Below are 6,900 nucleotides of genomic sequence, written 5' to 3' on the forward strand. Positions count from 1 at the left end.
TTTACCACTCAGGAATCAGTTCATCAGATGATATTAGGTACCCACTATTTGCTAGGCATTATGCCACATTCTCAGAAGTGGTCCTCACAGAACCTGAATCAGGGAGAATTTCTTTCCTCATCTCCAGCCTGCCCCATGGAGCCACATGTGGCGGGGTGGGGGGGGGAGGGGGCAGGAAACGGCGCCCAGCAGAGAGGGACTGAGAAGGAACCATGTGTCAGAAATACCCACAGAGAGCAAGGTGGGACCAGGGACGCAGCAGCATACTGCCTCGTGAAGCTGGCATTTGCCGCTTGGCACCAGACTATGCTTCTAAGTGGAAATGTGGGCCAAAGGCAGCAAGGGCTTCTGTTTTTTTCAAGAGAAACTGAAAATAGGGATTTGTTTCATTTTTTCACTTTAGTAAGAACAGTCCTTTGTCATAAGTTAGTTGAGAATTAACTGGAAACTCAAAACCAGACGTGTAGCTGGACTTTTTGTAGCAATTGGTGCCAGGGAGTCAAGACACTAGAATAACCTGAGTTTTTATGGAAATCTCCCAAAACTTCAGCACTTTCTCCCAAATTCAAACCTTTGGAATGTCGCATGAGACAGTTTCAGGCAGAATGTGTCTGCTTGCTTAATTCTACCCAAAGGAGACTGTTTTGGGATCTCTGAGTGGGACCGTGGTCAGGGGTGAGGAAGTGGGGGGATGCCCTGGGGCCATGGCCTGAGGCAATCAGAATTATGTCCTGGGGACGGGTGCTTGACTTGAATGTGGTCAACCTGGGTGGAATCCCAGCATCTCATATAGTTCCCAAGTACTGCCAGGAGTGGTCCGGTGGTCCCTGAGCACAGAGCCAGGTGTAAGCCCTGAACACTGCTGAGTATTACCCAAAAACAAAAACAAAAAACTAGGAAACTAGGATGCTGTGCCTCTCTGGGTCCTGGGGTGTGCCGGGACACATAGGCAGACAAAGGCAGAGCAGGAGATAGTGGGGAGATCCTGGGCACTGGGGCTTCAGATGGAGGATTCTGGGGCTCTGGGAGCAAACAAATGCGCACCACCTAATCTGTAGACATCCCCTCCCAGAGGAAAAAGCTCCCAAGGGAAAGCCTGCAGGGTCCGGGTGGAGGCTTAACAGGATACGTGCCTGCTTTGCATGCAGAAGGCTGGGTTGAAGTCCCAGCACCAGCACACAGTCCCCCAGCAGCCCTGGGGAGTGACCCCGGAGCACTGACCCCTGAGCACCACTGGGTGTGAACCACAAACCATGAAAGAGAGAGGTGCAGAGAGTTTGCATCCAGCTAAGAGAAAGCTTCACGGCTGCCTTCCCTCAGTGCCCTACACCAGGATCTGGCAATCCCAAGGTGATCCTGGGAGCGAATGGGGTGCAAGTGGACATGCAAATAGGGAGCAAGGTTCCGCAGGCACCCAGAAGACGGTCCTGAGGGTTGGGGTGGAGGAACAACGTTGGCCTGAGAGGCAGTCAGGTTTCGGGATAAATTGTACCTGTGTGCAGAGGGCCGGGCACTAATCCCTAAGCCTCGGTCTCCTCCTCTGTCACAGAGAGAGTTTGGTACCTAGGGGGGGTGAGGATGCGTCCAGCCCTCCGTGTGATGTCAGTCCCCAGTCCCGTCCACTGCCTGAACAGTCTAGTCTCCAGGGGTTGGGGAAAGAGCACCTGGGAGGTGAAGCTGGGCCCCCTGTTTGCTCATGAGGTTGCTCCAGGAAATGGCGTTAGTTCAGGGAGGGCACGACTGCCCCGAAGGGGTGAGAAAAGAGTAAAGGAACTGGGTCCTTCCGACCCCTTCCCAGGGGCGTCCCTCAGAGAGGACTCTCCCCAGGACTGCCGCGTCCTGCCCAGCCCCCACTCGGAAGGGCGGGCGGAGCCTCAAGGTTAACCGTCCCTTCAGCGACAGTCACACCCTCCTGCTCCCCCACCTCCCTCTCCGGCTCTGTCAGGCACAGAAGTGGTCAGCACCTTCTTCCCTCGGAGTCCTCCGTGTCCCCCTTGCCCTAGTGTCCTTGGGGTGAAGCCCTTTACTCTTGGCATTGCTTCCAAAGCCTGCGGGGCTTTGACCCCGGTGGCAGTGTGTCCCCCTGGGCTGCTTCGCAGCGCTGCCTCTTTGCTGCAGCCAGTCCCCGCAGCTCCGCGGGCAGCTCGGCCGCGGCCCCCCAGGGACCCCGCACCCCGGCGCCCCACCTGGGCACCCTCCGCTCGGCTCCTCCGCAGCCCTGACTTGTTGCCGCCAGGAAGTTCGATTCATCATCCTTGTTTTCCGTCCCTTCCACTCCCAACACGTCCCAGCTCCCCCACCCCCGCCGGGACTGGAAGCTTCTTGAGAGCAGGAAGTCGTATTCCTCGAGGTGACCCCCGACTGGCCCTTTGCGGGGGGCTGGGCATGTCGGGGGGGTCCCCCCCCGGGGTGGCTGCCTGGGTGGGGGCGCGCCGAGGGGGCGTCTGGATTCACAACCAGGGCAGCGACGGCGCTGCCTTTCCGGAGCCCGTGGGGGTGGGGGGGCGCCGGGCTGCAGTCTGCCCGGCACCCCCTGCGGCAAGCTCCCGCCGAGCCCGCGCCCACCGGGCAGGTGATCTCGAACCTTCTTCCTCACACCCCGACAACAAACAACCCTCCGCGCTCTCCCTCCGGAGAAAGGAGGTGGAGCCTGACCTCAGCCGGAGGCTGCAGCAGCTGCCGGAGGGGGGGGCGGTGGCGGGGAGGGGTGTGTGTGTGCGGTGTGTCGGGGGGCGGGGGGGGGGGGGGAACAGGGCTCCGAGCTCCAGTCCTGGGGGGGAGCCGCTTCTCCCGGGAGTGAGCGCCGCGGGGGTGGGGGGCGCTTGGCGAGTTCCCAAGCTCCTGGCAGGCCCTCCCTTGGCAGCCTCGACCCTCCACGGGCGAAGGGAGAAGGGGCAGAAGGGGACTGCCGTGAGTGCTGGCTTCCGACTCTGCCCCTGGGTGCCCGCACCCCAGAGCCCGACCCCTCCCTTTCACGCGCCCTCCGGGTCTGCCACCCCAGAACCCCAAGGGCAGGATGAGTCTAGACTGGAACCGGAGGATGCGGCTCTGTGCGGCTCCGCTGAGTCGAGGTGTGCCCATCCCCCACCCTCTCGGGGGTGATGGGGAAGGGGGGAATGCGCCTGGGGCTGAGACAGACCCTAGAGACCCCCCGCCGTCTAGGGCTGAGAAGCACCTACAACGGGCTGCAGTTTGCAGTTGTTGGCGCTATCTAGGGGGCAACTTGGGGAGAGGGCAGAGAGGGCACCCCAAGGGGAAAGCCTGGGAGCCCAAAGAGGGTAGGGCTGCAGGGCTGGGAGAGAGAATACCAAAATAGTGTTCGGGGCTAGGCAGCCTGCAAAGACTTCCCCTGGCTGGCAGTCTGGAGGACAGCCCTGGACAGATGGGGGGTTTGGACACTGCACCATGGTCATGTGTATCCCAGAGTATGAGCGCATGGAGTTCCCCTTCTTCCTTCTCATTCTGATACTGGGGCCACACAGATCCCTGGGTCCCACCTTCTGGCTGGGGCAGTGGGGGGCCAACAGAGGGAGCCCTCCTGGTCTTGGTTGAGCACTCAAGGGCTGGCTTCTTGGTGCCCTGAGGGGTCCTTGTCCCTCCAGTCCAGTCTTGGAGAGGGCACTTCTGCCTCCCCATCCCTGGGGAAAGTGGCCCCACCAAGTAAAGACCAAATTGAAATCTGCACTTGGATTTGCCTGGGGGCAAATAATTTCAGGAATCCCTTTAAGGAGGGGGTTTGGATCCCTTTAAGAGGGAGTGGGTCAGATAAAAGGGCTATAAAAGTCCAGCTTTCTTGATTTCCCCCCCTCCCTTCCCATGATGGGGGAGGGGGCAAGTGCCACAGCGACACTGAATGGTGCCCTCCTGTTTCCTCCCCTGGTGATGCCCCTCCGTGGGTCCACTGGGACTACGGGGCCAGGTGACTGGATCAGTGTTCCTAGAACCTAAAGTTCAGGCTTTCTGACCGCGTGGGGAGCAGCTGCCAGCTCCCAGGAAAGATCGGACCAGGGCGTGGAATGGAGGAAGGGAAAAGTGGTCACTGCCTCCAGTGCAGGGACGAGGCTGTTTTGCTGAGGTGTCCTGCCCAGTGCCAGGTGGCGACCACTGAGGGCAAGGAGGTCTGCAGTGACTGCGGCGGCGGGGGAGGGGCCTGGTGGCTGGACTGCTGATGACGAGGACAGAGCCGCCGGTCTGTCCCGCTGTCAGTCTGGTCTTACTTGGTGGGGGAGGGGAATGCGCCGTGTTTTCTCTCCGCCCTGGCTTTTTCCTCCCGCATCTCCCTCTCTATGCTTTCCTGCTCTGAGGCAGTTAACCCTTCCCGACAACATGGGAGTTGGTTAAGCAGAGACCCTCCACACCCTGGCCTGAAGGGAGAGACCCGGTGGCCCTGGACCCCCTAAGGAGCCATTCTCCCTGCTCCTGGAGACCAGAAGGAAAAATAATTCTCTGTGCGGGGCCCCCTGGGCTGCTGGGTACGTGCCAAGGTGGGGAAAGGTGCCGAGCCCCACATCCTGCCATGGCTGCTTTGGCAGAAACGGGGCAGGGGGACAACACACAGGAAAGGCGGGAGGCGCTGAAAGGAGAAGGAAGGGTGAAGTCCACGCCCCATGGCGAAGTCTCTGGGCTGAGAAGGAAGGCCACCCCCCACCCCACTCCAGAGATCCCTTGAATGGGGGGAGGAGAGACTAAGCAGTCTGTGGGGAGAAGGCTCCATGACGGTCCCCTGGTCCCTTGTGCTGATCTGCTGACAGTTTGAAGAAAGTGGCGGGGTGTATGGATGGGGGGAACAGGGCTAGATCTAGGAGCTGGCAAAGGAGGATCACCAAGGCAGCCTGTGTCTCTGAACCAGAACTCTCTCAGCACCTTTCCTGGCAGAGGCGATCTCAGCCACCAACTAGGGGGGCTCTGAGATCAGAAGTTCCCTGGCTTCCAGGCAGGCTGGGCAAATGGGGGAGACTGACTGGCTCTCCTGAGAGAGACTCTCTGCTTCCTCCCCTATTCGCTTTCCTCATCTGGGTCCCAAATAAAGGCATCTTCCCACCTCTGGAACCCCAGTCTCTGGGCCACAGGATCTTCCCTCCTTGATGAAATGTTTAGCCCCATGACCAGGCAATCACTTCCTAAGCCAGTCCAGGGGGGTCTTGCTTCCCTGTGACTAGGTGCATTTCTCCTTTGACCCTTTAGCCTCAGTCCCTGACCGTGTGGGCATGAAGCCAAGGTCAGTGCAGTGAGCAGGCTAAGCTGCGGAGAGGAGCCCTGTTCCCCCTGATGCGGTGGCTCCAAGCTGCCAGGATGGGATGGCTCAGCGCCAGCGGCCACTACTGCTGTCTACCAGTCTACCACCAGGGTGTGTGGTGGGGTGGGGAGGGGACTGGCCCATGGGACAAACTGTGAAAGGGAGAAGAGGGTGTTTGGGGAGGGGAAGAGGTAGGGCTGGCCTGGTGGTCATGGGAACACTGCTAGGAATCTCTGGGGGGGGGGAGTCCTTTAGTGTCCTACTTTGGCCAGTTTGGGGGTTTTTGCTTTCCCCTTAAGGGTGGGAGAGGGGAGACGTAGGGGCAGTCATCCTTGGTAAATTTGGTCCTTGGAGAAGTTCGTGTGCTTTTCGCTTCCATTCACACACTTCCTTGGCTGGGTGGCCTCCTTTCAAGTCCCCTAGCACAGCTAAGACAGTTTTGGTCCCCTGGATAGGTGGAGAGACAGATGGGGCGCCCCCGGTGATTTTTTCCGGGGGCCACCCTGGAACACTTGAGTGTTCAGGTCTAGGGGAGGCTAGGCAGCGGGGCCCAGGGTGGGCTTTCTCCTCTAGCCTCGGCAGCGCCAGCCCTGGGGTGCTTCTCTCCGCCTGCAGCTCTCCACCCAGCCCCTCCCTGGGCTGCTCCAGCGCCGGTGACTTGACACTACCCTTTTTGCTGCCGCTCCTTTCACCTCCCAAAGCTCCCTTCCCCCGCCTGAATCAGGAATGAGGCTTTGTTCTGGGGTGGACGCAGCATTTCTCAAGAACCTACTATGTGCACATCCGGTGCTTGTTGACTTGAAGCCGCAGCCGGCGCTGGCGATCCAAAGTGCCCAAGCCACAGCCCCTTCCCGCACCTCCCAGGGACCTCCCCCGCCTCCGTGTGACCTCAGCCTGCTGTGCCCACCCACCCCGCTGACCCCGTGAGCGTGCTCGGGCTTGGAAAGGCACGTCTGTGGGTGTGAGACGGAGCCACGGCATTCGGTGACTAGGGGGAAGCCAGGTAAGTAGCGACGCCTGGTCCCATCCAGGCTTGGGGACGCGAAGAAGGGAGTCCAGCCGGGGCTGTCAGCCTGCGCGCCCCCACCGCCCTCCCACGGAGAGCGCTGAGGTTCCCCCGCGGTGGTGGAAGAGGGTGTGTGGGTGTCAAGGACTCACAGACCAGGCTCTGCTGTCAAGCTGGAAATGGATGAGGGTTCCACACTCTGCTTCTGAGGAGGGTGGATTAGGAGCTGGAGTGGGGGGACGGTAGGTGCAAGGGAGAAAAAGGAAAAAGATGCGGGTGAGGGGTTACCGAGCCAAGGACCGACCTTGCTTGAAAGGAAAGGAGACGTGGCAGGCAGGGAAGTCGGAAAGATGAGGCAAGGGCGGGAGGGGCTTCTCAGCAGTCGGGGCCCTTTCGCTGGAGTCTGGGGCCCTTTCTGCAGGAAAGGGGGGTTGTCCTCGCTTGATTTTTTTCGACTGATCTACCCGAAGCTTTGCCTTGGGGGCTGCAGCGGTAGGCGAGGGTAGGTTGTTTCTCGGTTCGCAGTTCTCTCCAGTCCGTGCTAGGGAGAAGGGGGAAGAGGGATGTAGAGGGGTGACGGCCGGGGTGGGGCGAGATAAGATTGGGGGGGCAGCAGCTGGGGTATTGGGGCTCCAGCGCCGGGGTCACCAAGGGATAC

The sequence above is a fragment of the Sorex araneus genome, chromosome 3, assembly GCF_027595985.1.
Source record: "Sorex araneus isolate mSorAra2 chromosome 3, mSorAra2.pri, whole genome shotgun sequence".
NCBI classification, from domain to species: Eukaryota; Metazoa; Chordata; class Mammalia; order Eulipotyphla; family Soricidae; genus Sorex; species Sorex araneus.